Here is a 21,355-nt window from a genome sequence, read left to right on the forward strand (position 1 = left end):
GATTACGAACCAAAAACACGACCTAAATAGGTTTGGAACAAACTAGCTAAAACTAATCGACAGAAAGTTGGAATATAAATAAACCTACTTCAAGCTAAGTCGAGATCGAGGCTGGAATATCTTGCAAAAAGATAGTTTTGACCTCATAACTTTGGGAAGCTACTCAAGGAAGGGGAAACGTAACTAGAAAAGCAGGATATAACTAAACTACCTACATTACACGCCATATAAGTACTTTCGAGTGCATGGTAAAAGTAAGTTTCGACCTTGACAAGTAACGAGATCGGACACGGATACATCGAGTAAACTGTGCATGAATGCATTGAAGCTCGAGCTTAAATCCACCACGTGTTTGTATGAATAAACAGACATAAGGACACTTTTAATATAAATTGCTTGAAATATTTCGACTTGAGAAATGTAAAGCAAAAATATTAAAGTAAAGTCAAATACGATATTATAAATATCATAAGAAAATAGCTCTTTTACGAGCTATAAATTGTCTTAGCCCTAAGGGCATAGAAAATAAAAGATAAAAACTATTACAAAGGTATCAAAGGGACACAGCCCTAGATCAAGATTTAGGAGGAAGGAGTGCCCTCCTTAGCCTTCTCAGCATCCTCCTTAGCCTTCTCTGCCTCCTCCCAAGCAGCCTCCTCTGCATCAAGCCGAGCTAGCCATTTGGCCACGAGCTCTTCCTCAAAAGAGCCTAGGAAGTTGGTATCGAGATCATCGTTACTAGCCCAGATCCTGTACAAGGCCAGGTCAACCGCGCAATCCTTCTTCTTCTTGAACTCTTCGAGGAGACGAGCCTTTTCGCCCCCCATTATCTCGAAGGTGGCCTTTTTCTCCTCCTCAAGCTTGGCATTGATCTTCTCAAGCTCCTCGAGCCTGGCAATCAACTTCTCGAGCTCGGCTATCCTGGCCTTCATCTGCTCGACTTCAACCTCCATCTCTGCTTTTGCGGCCCTTGAACTCGTCAGCAAGCTTGATTTGAAGATCCTTCGACTCTTGGGCATAGGACATGCTCGAATGGACCCTGTTGTTCAACTTGTAATTAAGCTGAGCAAAGGCAGTAAGAGATTGACACACAAACAAATTAAGTTAGAACATACACTAAGCACAATTACAACAAATAATAAGGTGAGAGAGGTTACCGCAGTAGAGAGCTCGACACTCTTGTCGTAAAGAGTGTTGCATTCCCGAGCATTATTCAAACACTACCACTGGGGAGCCTCAAAGTCGCTAATGCTCTGGCCTACCCGAGATAGAACGTCCGAGCCAAGTGTAGCCCCATGGGTCCCAGCAGCATTGACGACTACATACTCATCAACATGAGTAGAAATCGACAACACACGTGTTTTGGAGGCCGTGGGCTTCTTCGTAAGTGCGTCGAGCGTTGACCGAACCATGATGGCAGGAGGCACAGGGGGGACACCTATGGTGGAAGCTTCAACCTAGGAGGCAGGATCCACGGCCGGGCTCATAGCAATGGGAGCTAGGGGAGGAGGGGTCTTCTCAGTCCTCTTAGAGACCTTGGCAGGCCGATCAGACTTCTGCGAGGCTCTTGGACGCTTACTCCTCTTATCCCCCTCGCCACTAGCGAGCACGATGTCGAGATCGGAGTCCATAGTACCTGCACAATCACACCACATTATAAGAAATTCCAAGACACAAAAAGTTAGCATAACGCAGACATTCAAGGAATAAAAGGACAAGTAATGAGGAACCTAACTGGAACTCTCCCCCGAGCTTGTGCTCGGCGACCACGTAATGCCCCTATCTTTGGAAGAGGCAGGGGGAGTGTTAGGAAAAAATATAGTTTTGCCTCAATGGAAATGATTATAATATTACAACTCTATGCAATAATATTACAAGTAAATATAGATTGATTAAATGAGGTTACAACTCTATAACTGAAAATACAAATGAACTATAGAAAGGAAGAAGATGATGAAGAAGAAGAGAATGGTGGAAATACAACTCAAAGCAAAATGTTACAAGTAAACTAAAAATTTTGAAATAAAGAAAAGAAGATTACAACCTTTGAACAAGAAATACAAGTAATAGGAACAAGATAATAAGTAGAAAACAATGCAATAGAAAGAAGAACATAAACATAAGCAATCTCTCACTTACACAACCTAAGTGAAGAGGATTGGGGATCACCAACTTGAACAAGGTATAAAACCTTTGTCCAAAAGCTTATTTCCCCCTAACTCAAGCACTAAGGGATCTCTCTCAGATATTGGAAAAGCTTTCTGGAATTATCAAGCCTCAAGGTGTTTCTAGCCAAGTGCTCTAGTGGATAGAAAAGTTGTGTCTTACAAGTGAGCTATAGGCTCCTATTTATAGAGTTTAGAGACACCCTTTGAATTTCAAATTCGACCAACCCCCGTGGCTGCTACCAATGTTTAATTGGATTAATATGGAATTAAAAAGGAGATTTGGGAGTTATTTGGGTTTTTTGAGTCGTTCAACAAAGATTGAAAAAACTGAAAATTTGGTTAGTTTTGGCCTGTGGCCACGGCTAGAGACATTAGTGGCCGCGGCCACTGACCAAATTCAGCACAAAAATTGTGCTGTTTTTCCAAACAGTTCCAAACCCTCCCAAATGATTTTGTAACTCCCAAAACACATTATTGGGGTTAAAATCATATCTCTCACAGCCATATCACATATGGCTTTTATGAAATTCATCTCAATATTGTGTAACAACAATTTACACAATAAAGGGTAATATTTGGAGGTTACAAATTTGTAACACCAAATATGTTACATTATTTGGATATATATCATATATCTAAATATTGTAACTCTCTATTATATGTTACAATATGTGACACACTTTGTCACATTTATTTAATCTAAAACATTATATTATAATATAATATAATTTTACATTATATTATAAAATAATATAACATTCCCCCACAAGATTAAATAGTTATCTATTGTAATACTTATTTAATCAATCATTATATTTTGAAATATAATATATCCCCCACTTGATTAAATAAGAATTCTCTCTTATAGGAGTCATTGCATTAGTGCATAAAGTAAAGTGTTTTTCAACTTGAACTTTACTATAGTGTAATTATCACAAAATTTGTCGAAAATTAGGTTGCACTAGGCATTGAACCATCTTTTCATGATGACAAATCGGTGATAACACACACACCTTTGTGATGTTCACTTGAGACCTCTATGTCTCGCTTTGCACCGTTAATGGCCATGTGCACTTTCCATTCATGGACGTTCTTGAGAATACTCTCAATTCTCATGAGAGGTGGCACCACCCCTAGGTCCATATAGGTAGAATTCTTACAGTATTTTGTTACCAAAAATACTTGTCTTTACAAGACTGAATTCTATTAAAAAACCTTTCGGTTTTAACCCTCCACTTGGTAACACACAAGTACTCAATATCTCAGATGGGACTTGTTTTGAGTACAACTAATAATCACTTGATTGACTTGTTATTACCTATTGAACCTAACACTAGTTGAATAACTAGTGTTAAGATAGGTTACCATCAATCGTGAATCTCTTTCTGGAGTTTAAGTCCCATCCCTCGAGATGATGCAGCCACTAAATCCCTCGTTAGTGGCTTAGTGAAAGGATCCGCTAGATTTTCACTTGTTCTCACATAGGATATTGGGATGACTCCTCTTTGAATCAATTCTCTTACATATCCATGTCTTAGACTAATGTGTCTAGACTTCCCATTATACACTCCGTTGTATGCTCTAGCCAATGTCGCTTGGCTATCACAATGTATCGATATAGTAGATACATTATCTTTGATTAGGGGAATCTCTATCAACAGATCCCTTAACCAATTGGCCTCTTTGCCGGTAGCAGCTAGAGCTATGAACTCTCTTCCATAGTGGAATGAGATATACAGGTTTGTTTCTTGGAACCCCAAGAAATTGCACCTCCACCAAGTGTAAATACCCAACCGGTTGTGGACAAGTTGTCCCCAAGATTGGATATCCAACTTGCATCTGTATATCCTTCTAAAATCGAAGGAAATTTGGAGTAGTAAAGGCTTAGTCCTTTGGTTTTCTTAAGATAACCTAGGACTCTTCCAATTTCCTTCCAGTGATCCACACTTGGATTACTTGTAAACCTACTAAGTTTACTTACCGCAAATGCTATATCAGGTCTAGTACACTGGGCAGCGTACATTAGACTCCCTATAGCACTGGTGTACTTCAATTGAGCCACCGCTCTTCCTTCATTCTTCTCTTGTTTTACACTATGATCGAATGGAGTATTGGCATCTTTAACCTTGAGATGGTTAAATTTGGTCAATACTTTCTCAACATAGTGGGCTTGCCCTAACGCAAAACCCCCACTATGTTTCTTTACTTTGATATCGATTATGGTATCAACTTCTCCAAGATCCTTCATCATGAAGGTTGATGATAGAAACCTCTTCGTTTCTTCTATCCCTTTCATGTTATTACTTAGAATAAGCATGTCTTCCACATATAAGCAAACAATGATCACATATCCCTTACAAGTTTTGGAATACAAACACTTGTCTCCATTGTTATGTCTAAACCCATTAGACATGATGGCTTGATCAAATTTCTCATGCCATTGCTTAGGAGCTTGTTTCAATCCATATAAGGATTTTACAAGTCTACACACTTTATGTTCATATTTTGGGAGGACAAACCCTTCGGGTTGTTCCATATAGACCTCCTCATTGAGGTCACCATTAAGGAATGTTGTTTTGACATCCATTTGATGAACATACAAGTTGTGTATAGAAGCTAGAGCGAACAAAATTCTTATAGAAGTTGTTCTTGCAACAGGCGCATAGGTATCGAAATAATCGATACCCTCTTTTTGCCTAAACCCTTTAGCTATTAATCTAGCTTTAAAGGTTTGGATAGTGCCGTCAGTGTGGTATTTTCTCCTAAATACCCACTTACACCCAATTGGCTTAGACCCCGGTGGGAAGTCTACCAATTCCCAAGTGTTATTGGAAAGAATGGAATCCATCTCATCATTGATGGCTTCTTTCCAAAATGCACTATCTCTCGATTGCATAGCTTCTCTATAAGTCTTAGGATCATCCTCAACGAGAAGTACAATAGGAATTTTCCTAATGACTTCCTCTTTATTTCCTTCTACCATGTAGAACGAAATTCGTTGAGGATCTATCTCATCCACTACTAGACTTTTAAGCCTTTGACTTCTTCTAGGTTCAAAGGGTTGCTTTACATCCTTATGAGAATTCTCCTCTTGAGAATCAACTTTGGATGTAGAAGCTTGAGAATTGTTCTCATATAACATATTCTCCTTTTGAGATGTTGAAGCTTGAGAATTGTTGTCACATAACATGTTCTCAAAGAATTCAACTTCTCTAGATTCAATCACAATATTAGACTCTAAGTCTAATAGCCTATAAGCTTTACTATTGTTGGCATAACCAACAAAAGCACACTTTATGGCTCTTGAACCTAACTTTGTTCTATTAGGTTCGGTTTTCTTGCAATATGCAAGACACCCTCACACTTTGAAGTACCCTATGTTGGGTTTTCTTCCTTTCCATAACTCATGTGGAGATATCTCATTTTTCTTCATCGGTATTCAATTAAGAATGTGACAAGCGGTTAAAAGCGCTTCACCCCATAAGTTGAAGTTCAACTTAGAAAACACCAACATAGAATTTATCATCTCTAGATAAGTCCTATTTTTCCTTTCGGCAATACCATTGTGTTGTGGTGTATAAGGTGTAATGCACTCATGAATTATACCATTTTCTTCACAAAATGTATTGAATTCATTAGAGAATTACTCTCATCCTCTATCACTTCTTAGCACCTTAATCTTTTTATTTAGTTGATTTTCAACTTCTAATTTATACAATTTAAAAGCATCAAAAGTCTCATCTTTATGCTTTAAAAGAAACACATAGGTATATCTACTAAAATCATCTATAAAAGTAAGAAAATGCATTTTACCACCTCTAGTTAAAACACCATTTAATTCACAAAGATCACTATGGATTAAATCTAGTAAATTAGATTATCTTTCTACACTAGGAAATGGTTTCTTAATCATTTTCGCCTTAACACATGTTTCACATTTACCATAGTTTTTAATATTGCATGCAATCATACCACATTTTACTACTCTTTTCATGGTAGAAAAACCTATATGCAATAGTCTAAGATGCCACAAAAATAATGAATCATACTCAACAATATAGGCGGAATTAGCATTTTTATTGATAACATTGAAAGTTACATCATTGGTGCACAACTTAACCATACCCTCACAAGAGTACCCCTTTCCCAAAAATACATTTGATTTGGTAAGTATAAGTTTACTGGACTCAAAAACGGCTTTAATGTTGGGCTTGCCAAGCAAATCACCACTTACCAAGTTTCTACTCATTTCGGGAACATAAAGTACATTCACTAATGTAACTTTCTTGCTGGAGGTGAAGTAGACATCAATAGTACCTTTACCAAGTACCTTGGATTTGCCCTCATTGCCCATTTGTTTCTCATGGTTGCCCTTTGACTCTTCAAAGGTCTTGAACAATGATTTGTCATAGGTGACATAGACGGTGGCACAAGTATCATACCACCACCCTTTCACCTTTCCTTGGACCGCATTCACCTCACTAAGGGTAGCAACTATGTTTTCCTCTTGAGTTTCGTTCACCTTAGGTCCTTGTTGGTATTTTCTATGTCTACACTCTCTAGCATAGTGACCCTTTTTCCCACACACAAAGCAAGGACCTTTCTTGCCCTTAAACTTATTTGGGTTGGTTTTTGGACCCAAAGGTTTCTCATTATCCTTTTTCCCTTTGTTTTTGGGATGTTTTGGTTGTGACACCGCATTTGCTTTGGAAGTCTCTCCATTAGAATCCTCCACAAGTTTATCTCTACATATCGATTCCTCTTCGATTCGAATATGTTTTTGGATTTCCTCCAAAGAATAATTCTCATTTTTATGAAGGATTTTTTTCCTATAGCTCTTCCAAGTTGGTGGTAATTTAGCCACAATAGCACCAACTTGAAAGGCCTCGGAAAGCTCTATCTTTAATACTTTCAATTTATTAACAATAATTTGCAATTCATGTATTTGAGAAGAATAGGTTTATCACCAAAAAATTTGAAATCAAAGTATTGAGATATCAAAAAAAAATTGGTACCTTCCTCTTCCGCCTTGAACTTTTTCTCAAGTGCATCCCAAATCTCCTTGGCCGATTTGGTCTCGATATAGAGGTCATAGAGCCTATCGGATAAGGCGTTGAGGATATGACCCCTGCAAAGAAGATTGCCCTCCTCCCTTTTCCTTCTCTTCTCCACCTCCTCGGGAGTGTCTTTGTCGGATGGCTCGGCTAGAGGAGCCAAGGAAGACTCAAGGATGTAGGCTATTTTGAGAGTGGTTAAAAGAAACCTCACCTTGTCTTTCCACCTAGTAAAATTGGATCCATCAAACCTATCAAATCTCACTAGGTCTTGGTTCATGATCTTGATTGTTTCCCCTTCCATTGAAACAAAAAAGGGCTAAGCTTTTGATTGTTAGGAAAAAATATAGTTTTGCCTTAATGGAAATGATTATAATATTACAACTCTATGCAATAATATTACAAGTAAATATAGATTGATTAAATGAGGTTACAACTCTATAACTGAAAATACAAATAAACTAAAGAAAGGAAGAAGATGATGAAGAAGAAGAGAATGGTGGAAATACAACTCAAAGCAAAATGTTACAAGTAAACTAAAAATTTTGAAATAAAGAAAAGAATATTACAACCTTTGAACAAGAAATACAAGTAATAGGAACAAGATAATAAGTAGAAAACAATGCAATAGAAAGAAGAACATAAACATAAGCAATCTCTCACTTACACAACCTAAGTGAAGAGGATTGGGGATCACCAACTTGAACAAGGTATAAAACCTTTGTCCAAAAGCTTATTTCCCCCTAACTCAAGCACTAAGGGATCTCTCTCAGATATTGGAAAAGCTTTCTGGAATTATCAAGCCTCAAAGTGTTTCTAGCCAAGTGCTCTAGTGGATAGAAAAGTTGTGTCTTACAAGTGAGTTATAGGCTCCTATTTATAGAGTTTAGAGACACCCTTTGAATTTCAAATTCGACCAACCCCCATGGTTGTTACCAATGTTTAATTGGATTAATATGGAATTAAAAAAGAGATTTGGGAGTTATTTGGGTTTTTTGAGCCGTTCAACAAAGATTGAAAAAACTGAAAATTTGGTCAGTTTTGGCCTGTAGCCGCGGCCAGAGACATTAGTGGCCGCAACCACTGGTCTCTGACCCACAGGCCGCGGCCACTGACCAAATTCAGCACAAAAATTGTGTTGTTTTTCCAAACGGTTCCAAACCCTCCCAAATGATTTTGTAACTCCCAAAACACATTATTGGGGTTAAAATCATATCTCTAACAGCCATATCACATATGGATTTTATGAAATTCATCTCAATATTGTGTAACAACAATTTACACAATAAAGGGTAATATTTTGAGGTTACAAATTTGTAACACCAAATATGTTACATTATTTGGATATATCTCATATATCTAAATATAGTAACTCTCTATTATATGTTACAATATGTGACACACTTTGTCACATTTATTTAATCTAAAACATTATATTATAATATAATATAATTTTACATTATATTATAAAATAATATAACATTCCCCCACAAGATTAAATAGTTATCTATTGTAACATTTATTTAATCAATCATTATTTTGAAATATAACAGGGAGTCCCTTCCCTATATGTGGAAGTCAACCTTGAAAGGTCCCTATAATCATTTGTCCCGTATCTGACAGCTATTCCATCCCAGACCTCGTTCAGACTATACATAGTATCGTACTTCCCTAGCCAACTATCAAACCTATGAACCCTTTCATCTACCCAGGACCATACATAAAAGTGGTTCCTATCATCTTCACACAAGATTAAAGTTTCGGGCTTATGCTTAAGTAGCGAAGGAGACCATAAGTCTGAGCTAAGGATGACCGTACCTCTGTCGCTCGAGCACGAAGCCTTGTCATTGGCCTCGTTCCCTGAATGCGGACTCCTGTGATGTTGAGCTGGGGATCGTGTCTTAGAGCTTCGCCTCAGAGGAAGGCTGCCGTCGGGAGAGGCACAAACTCCCACTTTGTGTATTTCTTGTTGGACCAGTCGTTTGTGGATTGATCCTTCTCCAGGAGACCACAAGCTCGAAGCCTATCTTCATGAAGAAGATAGGAAAGGGAACGCCTACCATAAGGGAGTTGAAGCAAGGTCTCCTTGTGCTCCTTCATCTCATCGGTGGGGGTAGGTCGATGATAATTGGCTGAAGAAGTGAACATATTATGAGTCATTCGAGCCTAAGAAAAAAATTTGAGAGCAAAAAGAAAAAAAAATCGTATACTTACGGATTCGTCTGAACGAATAGTATCTGGAGGGAGTCAGGCCATCTGTCCAAAGAAAGCCAGCTTGAAGTTGGGGGGATGGTTCGGTAGATCCTCGAAGATTTTCTTCTCCTTGGGATAGCTCGAGAGATAGTAGAAACCGTCTCCTCCCCGAGCTTGGGAGGGATTGCTTTTCAAGGAAAAGAGATACAAAATCTCCTTTGGTGAAGGTCCTTCCCACTTTAGCAAGAAAGAAAAAGGGTGAGGGCCAGACGAACAAGAAGATTAATAATAAAAATCAAGATAGTCTAAGCTCGAATGCACGAGACTATGGAACGAGCTCGGTCAAAAGAGCGAGATTAGAATTGGAGCGTGTATTCCACATAAAGGGGAAAATTGGATTTATTTTTTAGAATCCCGGATTTTCAGGGAAAAAGTTGGTGGTTGCCCAAAAAGTTAAATTTCTGGGAAACATGAAATTTGAATACTCTAATCCTATACCTAGTTTCTTGGTCTACACGATACGATAGTTGAAATCAAGATAACCCAATAAAATGAAAAAATATGGGTTTGACAAATCTTTACAACAGAAGAGCCTAAAAACTGCATGGTATTGATTGAAGCATTCTAGTATAAAACTAGTTAATGTGCCTAAATGCTACTACAACAATAAACATGCATGGAAAAAACAAAGTATATACACAAACATATGGGGATCAAGAATAAACACTTACAAAATGTAGATGGTGGAAACAGAGAAATGGATGACCGAAGGAGAGGTTGCAAAAACAATCTCACGGAGTCGAACAGGCTGACGCTGCTTTGTTTCCTCGGCTTGGAGAACATACAATAGTATAACGAGTTTTTAAGATCTGGATTTTTGTTCTTCTCTTTTCTTTGGAAGCTTGAAAATGTAAAAGTGAAATGAAGAAGACGATGGCGTATATATAGGTCCCCAAAGGATACAAAACGACGAAACGATCTGGACCCTTGGCCAATTTTGATATCTGATCAAATGGCCAGGGACAAATGAGAGAGTGGCGCCATAAAGTTGGCAGGCGGATGGACGTGCGTGTGGTGTAAGAGGCACTCAAGTACTCTGATTAGTCAATACCTGGCTAACGCGTGTCCACACTCGAGTGCAATTGGTGGTACAGTTTCCAAGAGCAGTAGTTCAAAAGTTTCCTTCTCATAGGATTCGAACGGACACTTTTGAGGGGGCAAAATGTTACACCCAGATTTTGAGATAAGAAGTTATGACCTCAAAAACTGGGCTCGTCAGGTGTGAGCTTGAAATGTATGAAGACATCATATGGTCCAACCGTTAAACCTTTCTGAAGTAAAACAACAACCTCGAGGATATGTAACCTCGAATATTCTCTGAGCTCGCGATGAGCAATGGCATGACGCTTAAATATATTTTTCATCAATTGCCTTCAGACTGGATAGCTCGAGCTCGGGGTGCAAGCTCGGGTGTGACAACCTCGTCAGTACCTACCTATCCCGAGCATAGCGTGAAGTTGGGTGACAAGCTCATGATTGACCCATAAGTCTTGACAGACTCAATGCCAATTGTTGATCTCGAAGATCTGATGAATCACCTAGGATTGCCCATTACGTGTGAACATGTTTATTGTTGTGCAATCTCAATATTTAAGGGATATCATTTAATCTGTTATCCGTTCCCGATCTTTATGGGACGTTTCCGTGTATATAGGAGATAATGCATTTAATATCATTATTTCAATAGATTTACAGAATATCTTCCCGAAATATGTGGGAATAAATTCTGCAACCTTCTCTATTTCTCTATAAATAGAGAAGAAGTCACCACTTGTAAATGACCGATTTTTGGTTTTCTGGAGAGAAAACTCTGGGCAATCTATCTCTGAAGGATTTCCAGAAAACTCACAAGTCTTAATAACATAGACTCGTGGACTAGGCAGAATTAACTGCTGAACCACGTAAAAATCCTCTTGTATTTCTTCATTGTTCATTTGTTTCATTGTTTAATTATTTTATTGCTCTACAATTTAAGTTGGCAAAAAACAGCATCAACAAAAGCTACTCAATATTACTTCTTAAAACTATATTTTTGAAATTAACTTTCTGTTTAAAGTAGATATAGTTTCTAGTCTTCGAAAGCTTAAAAATTATACCTGCTTGGTTTGATATAGTTGGGTTAGGCCCAAAACTAAAAAGAATTGAAAACGTATGAAATCTTCTAAAAAAAGGTACCAATCAATATCAAAGCCCACAACATAGAAATCAGTCAAGTCACCAAACCGCAATAAATATATATATATATTTGGATTATACCATTTTATTAACCTCTTATTCCTTTCATTACTAGCTTACACCCTCTAATTCAGTAAATAACAAAATACTACCTTTATTTGATAAATTAGTAAAAAAAAATACTTTTTCAATATTACTAAAATATTCTTATTTTAATTACATAAAATAATTAATATATTAAAAAAATCAAAATTAATTATTATTTTTCCAAAAATTAAAATCTTAATATAAGGAAAAAAATAATTAAAAAACTTAAAATTAAAAGAAAAATGTTATTAAATAAATAATAATATTTTTCTTTTAATTGTTTCTATTGGATAGGAGTTTCAAATTCTTTTCTAAAGTTTTTATAGAAAATTTTATTATTAATTATTATAAAAGAATGAATTTGATTGTTTTGTTTAGTGTTAATAACTTATTTGATAATGGTAACAAGTTACCACCACATTAGTGATACTTTTATTTTTATTTTTTTTTAGTTTCATATGTATGGCAATCGATTAGCCATATTTACAGTAATAAAAGTGACAGGTTAATATGGGTTACCAGTTACCTATATTTGCATAAATATAGGCATCAGGTTACCTCTCTGATGATAAGTGGTTACCATAATTGTAACTAAGATTTTGTTGATGTTTTGATTTGAATTCTGAGTTTGGATGTTGATGTTGGGTTTTATGCTCTTATAAAACAACATTTCTTATGTAATTCATTTATTATCAATTAAGTAGTAGAAATTATTTTGTTCAATCAAATTGTGTTTGTAACGTCCCTAAGGTAGGGTACGTCTGCCACATACTCGTAATTCTAGGGTTTACGAGTATGTAAGGTACTTGACCAAAAGAATTAAATAAAATGATACGAAGAAATACAGAAAAATTTAAACTTTTATATAAACTTATTAGAAGAAATTATTACACGTATGAATACTTTAAATTTAAGGCAGCCATATGAAAACTCTAAACCATTATTGCATTGCTACTGAGTCCGTGCTCCACAAGTTGCTCAACAGCTAAAGCCACACCTGGAAAAATGTTGGAAAATAACATAATGAGCTAACGCTCAGTAAGCAAATCTCATGCATACACATACACATGAATGTCGTGAGTTTGTAGTGCACATATACTAATATGCTGACTTAAATACTTATGCATTTCATTTATTGCTCATGCACTTTCAAACTTTACTTTTATGCTCTTTCTTTTAGTTTCACATTTTTATGGGCCCAATATCACTTGTGCACACTGTTTGATTCAGCCAATGCCTGCAGGGCTTGTTACACATATCATATAGAATCCCATGGGTTCTCCTCCGGCTAGCCATCATCTCAGCTAGGCTCATCATAGCACTCATTTCATCGTTGCCATAGCTGCCATACTTATTACACATATGGAGGAGAAAGACGGAAACATGGCAAACATATCTGAATGGTCAACTCTGACCTAGCCCACACTAGTGGGCAGCCACTATAAGTCTTATAGACTTCCGTCTTCTTTACTGAACTTACTTGATTGCTTCATCAAAACAGTGGCACCCTTTTTAAACATCTTATTATCACTTTGCTTAAGCCTTGTGTCATTAAAATGTTTAACTTTACATAAGACTTTTCAAGACATTTCATAACTTTTCTCATATTCATATGCATGGTCTTATATCACATAATAATGTATCACATAACTGTACATGCCATGCATACATGCTGATGCTGAAATGCCAATGTTCGTGTTCATGACTGATGTTGATGGTATTCAATCAAGGCATTGTATCACATCTCATATAACTCAAAACATCTTTAGTCATAATACATGAAGCTTTGGGTTGGTGGCGTTGTTATACCTTAACGTAGAGCTATGGCTCAGGTCTAAGGTTTCCAGCCTAAAAACTTAAACGCTTCATATATCATAACATATAACAAATCATGAACATAGAGTAATCCACATATCCATCAACATAAGAACACATACTTGCACATAATTCATATCATTCTTAACCAAGTAAGACATCTTTCACATATCACAGAATTCATCAATTACATATCACACAACACCCTTATGGTGTTCATATAACCATTCTTCACATACTTATCATATGCATCATCATCATACCATACTTAACTCATCAGATGTACACAATCAATGTAGTCATGCATCTTACACTTAAGCACAAAAGGTGAGATTTACTTACCTTAGGTCCTTAGCTTATTTTAAAATTCCTCACCAAGAGTCAATCAATCAAATCCATGCAAATCCTATTCAAGGCACATCATTTATTAAATTCTATCAAAATCATAAATATACACTATTGATAGTGTATATTAATAATACCAGAAACTATATAAATGATAACAATAATTATTATCAACGTAATGCAAATAACTCTTCATATAAAACCATGATTTAAACCTTGCTCATAAGATAATGTACTCTTATGATAATAATAATAATAATAATAATAATCCCAACAAAAATAATAATTATCGTCTATAATTAAACTTATTTCGATATTAATAACAAAATACTTCAATAGCAATACGTATATGGATGTATATATTCAAATAGTCATTTTATAAAAGAAATCATATTTTTAACATAAAGTTGTAATAATCAATATAATGATAATAATATAAATATAAATATTTATATTATTATTAATTAGTCATAATATCAATTCCAGTGATATAATAAATATACTTTCTCCAAAATTCACTGGTCTTACAAATATCAATAACTGTAAGAAACTAATATTTGATATTATTTTAATATTCAAATATTAATAAAATATTAATATACAATAATAATGGTTAGATAATAGGTTTACTATAAATCATACTTTTCATATATATATATATATATATGAATCTGTATTCTTGATTTACTTAACAAAATAATAACAATAATAATTAAAATTACTTAATCATAATAATTTCCATATTAATATAAAATCAATTAAATATGTATTTTTATACTTTATTTAATATCTAATATTTTCTAGAAAATTGGACAGCACAACGGCTATAAAGTGGACAATTCCAAAATCAAAACCTGTATAAAAAATATATATAATCCCAGACAGCCAGTAAATTACAGAAAATATTCCATATATCAATAATATATAATTATATACTATAAATACACATAATAACAATTACTCTAATCAATCACAATTAAATCACAATATATAGGTTAAAGAAATTATACCAAAATGATCGGGTTCCACAACAAGTCAAACGATGATTTTCTGAGACTCAAAACGTACTTCGGAACCTCGAACACTAAGTTTCGACCGTCAGTCTACGGTGGATCGCGGTGGCTCGTGGTGGGCCCACCACCCAACTATGGTAGATGTAGGAACAAGTTATTGGGTTTTGAAGCCCACAACACGAGGAACACGATGGTGGTGACGGATCGGCAAACGGATGCCCGAGGTGGCCGAATCGCAACTTTGAAGTCGCGGGGTGGCCGAACTTAAATCGAGTGGTTGAGGCGTTTAATCGGCGAGTGAGCTCTAGATTCCCGCGTGGGTCGATAGTTCGGAGGCCTCTGAATCCAACGGTCCAGCGCGTGGCTAAAAATGGTGGCCGGAAAGTACTCCTGCGTCGTCGGCAACAGTAATACGCAGAGGAGAGAGAGAGAGAGAGAGAGAGAGAGAGAGAGAGAGAGAGAGAGAGAGAGAGAGAGAGAGAGAGAGGAGAGAGGGAGAGAGGGGTTTTCTGAGGAGAGAGAGAGAGAGGGGCTCGGGTAAAAAGAAAGGCTGAAGCCTTTTATTTTATTTTATTTATTTATTTATTATTATTTTTTTAAAAATTACACTTGGACCCAAAATATTAAAATTCTTTTCAAATAAGTCCTTTAGCAAAACTTTCTTAATTTTATAAAAATCCCCAATTAAAATTATATGACATTCGGGTCCTATACTTGACTACTCAAGTTTCTCTCTCTTTAATCTCATTAAAAACATAAAATGATATTTTAAACACTATTTTTCCATTACTATTTCTTAAATTTGTAAACTTGTACATTTTATGTATTAAAACTCTGATTTATAATAAAAAAATGTATAATGAAAATGTTGGATATTACAATCCTTCCCTCGTTAAAATAATTTCGTCCTCGAAATTTCAAACTAAATTTGATAATCGGAGACAAGAACTACCATTACAAATAAACAGAACAACATTTCACAGCATAAGATTTCATACACAACACTTACTTTCATCCCGAAAACAAAACTTATTCCTGACTTGTAATCCTTATCATATATAAAAAGGCGAGGATGTGTAAACACCTCACATGAGGACTACAATATAGAAAGAAAGGAAATAAGCTATAACAATAGTATAAATTACAATGAATGTATACGAAAATACAAACGAATCCTCCTCATCCATACTTTTGAACACAAACCACATAACGTAAGAAGAGAAGATGACCATCATCATGAAAACATCCTTGATATTCATCTTTTACAGTCAATTTTTTTTTTTTTTTTTTTTGGCATAAAATTAGATAACTAGAAAACAATTATATAGCCGATGAAGATTATTCTTTAAAACCAAGTCTTTATGAAACCCTTTCGTTGTCAAAACCGACCGCTTGCCCTGAATGAGAAATAGTGAGATAGGCCATTCATTAGGTACCATTTCAGAAAAGCCTGACTCTCATTATTTCTCTAAGAAAACATTTAAAAATCAATTTTTTTTTTTTTTTCCAAATGTATAAAATAATAAAGGGCACATTGATACTATGCTAGAATGCAAATAACCGTGGCCACTCGGAAATTCACACACTTAGCTTAGTATCCCTTCATTGAATAAAACATGGGATAAGTCTTGACTGACCAATCCACCACTTCATCTACGAAAACGAATAATTCTCACATGTCTAATAAGTTAGACATGTCTCATTTCAACACCTATACCAATAATACTCAGTCATCACTTCACACAAGTAATACATTATCTTACTTTCGGGATAAAACAGCTAATATACTATAATTTAATCGCCGAAAGTAATTCACACTACAGAGTAATTCAGTAAATAACATTTATCACCTCGATTCATTCAACAATTTACAAATTGTTTCCATGTTCAAATCAGGATCGCAAAATCAATAGAAGTGATTTCCATGTCGACAACATCTAATAAGTTTGACTTTCATCATCAGAGAGGATAGCGTAACACATTGAACAAGAAAAAATCTGTGATATCTATCTTGAAAACAAACAAATTCAAGGATCCAATGACCCAACAGTTCAACACATTTTTCTATAAATAAAATTCATCACATACACACTAAAACACAATCAATCTCAAGCTTTTGAAAACCAAATCATTATTACTTCCGTCCATTACTCAAGCTAAGCAACCCATGGCATCCTCATCATCTCAGCTGAACTTAGACCTAACTTTAGCTTTACCTGAGCCAAATCTTCCCACTATCGAATCTTCACCACAAATTTCTGCACCCCTACCACAGCTAATGGTGTATCCTACGGTACACATCCCAGAACGAAATACTCAATTTCCCAGAGTTTGGCTTCCCAAATTTTATTCTGATACTGGCCTTGTCACGGTGGAGGATTCAGCTATGCTCGATAAAAAGGTGGCCATTAGTATAGGTCAAAGCATACTCACCCCTAAAGACCAAATAATTTTATCCCATAGGTCAGACCTACAAGCTGTAAAAGATTCCTTAGTTCTTACCACTCAGGCGGCAGCATCGGTCTCAAACCTAGGCCAACGGGTTCTTGCAAGAGAACAAGAGGTTGACCACTTGAAAAGGTATATAGAAACACAAAAACAAGAGATGATAACGATTAGAAATGCCAACAAGGCATTGACTCGAGAGAAGGAGAAGTTGGTTAAGGAGAATGGGACTTTAACTACACTTCTTGCTAACTACTCAGTCGATATGAAGGAAAAATTTCAGACACTGCAAACTACTGGGGAGACCCTTAGAGTTGAACGACAAAAGTTGATTGACGAGGTAGAACGTGTCCAAAACCCCAATCCTTAATAGATTATGTATTTTTTTTTTTTTTATCTATATATTACTACTGTTTCACTAAAGTCTCTTATTGTGTGTGCTCTCAGCAACAACCTAAAACTTTGCTCTCCAAAACACTAACCTGACATATTAACCCTTAACACACTAACTGAACTGATAGATCACTTTCAAAGCTTGAGAATATCAATTAACAATCCAAACATCGACATCGATAAATCATCAATTATTTATCACATCAATAATAAAGGCATGCATTCAGATAAATAACAAACTTCAATTTCTCTACCGTGCATGAGAATATTCATTTAATCCAAACTCATACTTATATCATGGAAACTCAAACACACAATGAGTTTCTAATACAATTATACAACATCATTAACATACATTAACTAAAATATGGATAAATTATACTAACCATTAACGTGTGGCTTGTCTTGTGGCGGAACTCAGTAGCATTTCAGATCCCAAAATCTAATAACATAACGAGTATACGACATCTACAAACTCAAAGCTCTGATACCATTTGTAACGTCCCTAAGGTAGGGTACGTCTGCCACATACTCGTAATTCTAGGGTTTACGAGTATGTAAGGCACTTGACCAAAAGAATTAAATAAAATGATACGAAGAAATACAGAAAAATTTAAACTTTTATATAAACTTATTAGAAGAAATTATTACACGTATGAATACTTTAAATTTAAGGCAGCCATATGAAAACTCTAAACCATTATTGCATTGCTACTGAGTCCGTGCTCCACAAGTTGCTCAACAGCTAAAGCCACACCTGGAAAAATGTTGGAAAATAACATAATGAGCTAACGCTCAGTAAGCAAATCTCATGCATACACATACACATGAATGTCGTGAGTTTGTAGTGCACATATACTAATATGCTGACTTAAATACTTATGCATTTCATTTATTGCTCATGCACTTTCAAACTTTACTTTTATGCTCTTTCTTTTAGTTTCACATTTTTATGGGCCCAATATCACTTGTGCACACTGTTTGATTCAGCCAATGCCTGCAGGGCTTGTTACACATATCATATAGAATCCCATGGGTTCTCCTCCGGCTAGCCATCATCTCAGCTAGGCTCATCATAGCACTCATTTCATCGTTGCCATAGCTGCCATACTTATTACACATATGGAGGAGAAAGACGGAAACATGGCAAACATATCTGAATGGTCAACTCTGACCTAGCCCACACTAGTGGGCAGCCACTATAAGTCTTATAGACTTCCGTCTTCTTTACTGAACTTACTTGATTGCTTCATCAAAACAGTGGCACCCTTTTTAAACATCTTATTATCACTTTGCTTAAGCCTTGTGTCATTAAAATGTTTAACTTTACATAAGACTTTTCAAGACATTTCATAACTTTTCTCATATTCATATGCATGGTCTTATATCACATAATAATGTATCACATAACTGTACATGCCATGCATACATGCTGATGCTGAAATGCCAATGTTCGTGTTCATGACTGATGTTGATGGTATTCAATCAAGGCATTGTATCACATCTCATATAACTCAAAACATCTTTAGTCATAATACATGAAGCTTTGGGTTGGTGGCGTTGTTATACCTTAACGTAGAGCTATGGCTCAGGTCTAAGGTTTCCAGCCTAAAAACTTAAACGCTTCATATATCATAACATATAACAAATCATGAACATAGAGTAATCCACATATCCATCAACATAAGAACACATACTTGCACATAATTCATATCATTCTTAACCAAGTAAGACATCTTTCACATATCACAGAATTCATCAATTACATATCACACAACACCCTTATGGTGTTCATATAACCATTCTTCACATACTTATCATATGCATCATCATCATACCATACTTAACTCATCAGATGTACACAATCAATGTAGTCATGCATCTTACACTTAAGCACAAAAGGTGAGATTTACTTACCTTAGGTCCTTAGCTTATTTTAAAATTCCTCACCAAGAGTCAATCAATCAAATCCATGCAAATCCTATTCAAGGCACATCATTTATTAAATTCTATCAAAATCATAAATATACACTATTGATAGTGTATATTAATAATACCAGAAACTATATAAATGATAACAATAATTATTATCAACGTAATGCAAATAACTCTTCATATAAAACCATGATTTAAACCTTGCTCATAAGATAATGTACTCTTATGATAATAATAATAATAATAATAATAATCCCAACAAAAATAATAATTATCGTCTATAATTAAACTTATTTCGATATTAATAACAAAATACTTCAATAGCAATACGTATATGGATGTATATATTCAAATAGTCATTTTATAAAAGAAATCATATTTTTAACATAAAGTTGTAATAATCAATATAATGATAATAATATAAATATAAATATTTATATTATTATTAATTAGTCATAATATCAATTCCAGTGATATAATAAATATACTTTCTCCAAAATTCACTGGTCTTACAAATATCAATAACTGTAAGAAACTAATATTTGATATTATTTTAATATTCAAATATTAATAAAATATTAATATACAATAATAATGGTTAGATAATAGGTTTACTATAAATCATACTTTTCATATATATATATATATATATATATATATATGAATCTGTATTCTTGATTTACTTAACAAAATAATAACAATAATAATTAAAATTACTTAATCATAATAATTTCCATATTAATATAAAATCAATTAAATATGTATTTTTATACTTTATTTAATATCTAATATTTTCTAGAAAATTGGACAGCACAACGGCTATAAAGTGGACAATTCCAAAATCAAAACCTGTATAAAAAATATATATAATCCCAGACAGCCAGTAAATTACAGAAAATATTCCATATATCAATAATATATAATTATATACTATAAATACACATAATAACAATTACTCTAATCAATCACAATTAAATCACAATATATAGGTTAAAGAAATTATACCAAAATGATCGGGTTCCACAACAAGTCAAACGATGATTTTCTGAGACTCAAAACGTACTTCGGAACCTCGAACACTAAGTTTCGACCGTCAGTCTACGGTGGATCGCGGTGGCTCGTGGTGGGCCCACCACCCAACTATGGTAGATGTAGGAACAAGTTATTGGGTTTTGAAGCCCACAACACGAGGAACACGATGGTGGTGACGGATCGGCAAACGGATGCCCGAGGTGGCCGAATCGCAACTTTGAAGTCGCGGGGTGGCCGAACTTAAATCGAGTGGTTGAGGCGTTTAATCGGCGAGTGAGCTCTAGATTCCCGCGTGGGTCGATAGTTCGGAGGCCTCTGAATCCAACGGTCCGGCGCGTGGCTAAAAATGGTGGCCGGAAAGTACTCCTGCGTCGTCGGCAACAGTAATACGCAGAGGAGAGAGAGAGAGAGAGAGAGAGAGAGAGAGAGAGAGAGAGGGAGAGAGGGGTTTTCTGAGGAGAGAGAGAGAGAGGGGCTCGGGTAAAAAGAAAGGCTGAAGCCTTTTATTTTATTTTATTTATTTATTTATTATTATTTTTTTAAAAATTACACTTGGACCCAAAATATTAAAATTCTTTTCAAATAAGTCCTTTAGCAAAACTTTCTTAATTTTATAAAAATCCCCAATTAAAATTATATG

The 21,355-nt window shown here is 35.1% G+C and overlaps 2 long non-coding RNA genes across 2 annotated transcripts; both read right to left on the reverse strand.

Annotated features, from left to right (window-relative positions):
• Positions 1-12,577: 12,577 nt before the first annotated feature.
• LOC133802488 (uncharacterized) lies at positions 12,578-15,400 on the reverse strand. Its single transcript, XR_009877358.1, has 3 exons — positions 14,908-15,400; positions 13,895-13,958; positions 12,578-12,734 (listed from the first exon to the last, which is right to left on the reverse strand). It is a non-coding gene; the product is annotated as an uncharacterized LOC133802488 (long non-coding RNA).
• A 2,288-nt stretch (positions 15,401-17,688) lies between these two features.
• On the reverse strand, positions 17,689-21,165 carry LOC133802489 (uncharacterized). The gene is made up of 3 exons (XR_009877359.1): positions 20,689-21,165; positions 19,666-19,729; positions 17,689-18,505 (listed from the first exon to the last, which is right to left on the reverse strand). It is a non-coding gene; the product is annotated as an uncharacterized LOC133802489 (long non-coding RNA).
• Between the last annotated feature and the right edge of the window lie 190 nt (positions 21,166-21,355).

The sequence above is a fragment of the Humulus lupulus genome, chromosome 9 (assembly GCF_963169125.1).
Source record: "Humulus lupulus chromosome 9, drHumLupu1.1, whole genome shotgun sequence".
Lineage (NCBI taxonomy): Eukaryota > Viridiplantae > Streptophyta > Magnoliopsida > Rosales > Cannabaceae > Humulus > Humulus lupulus.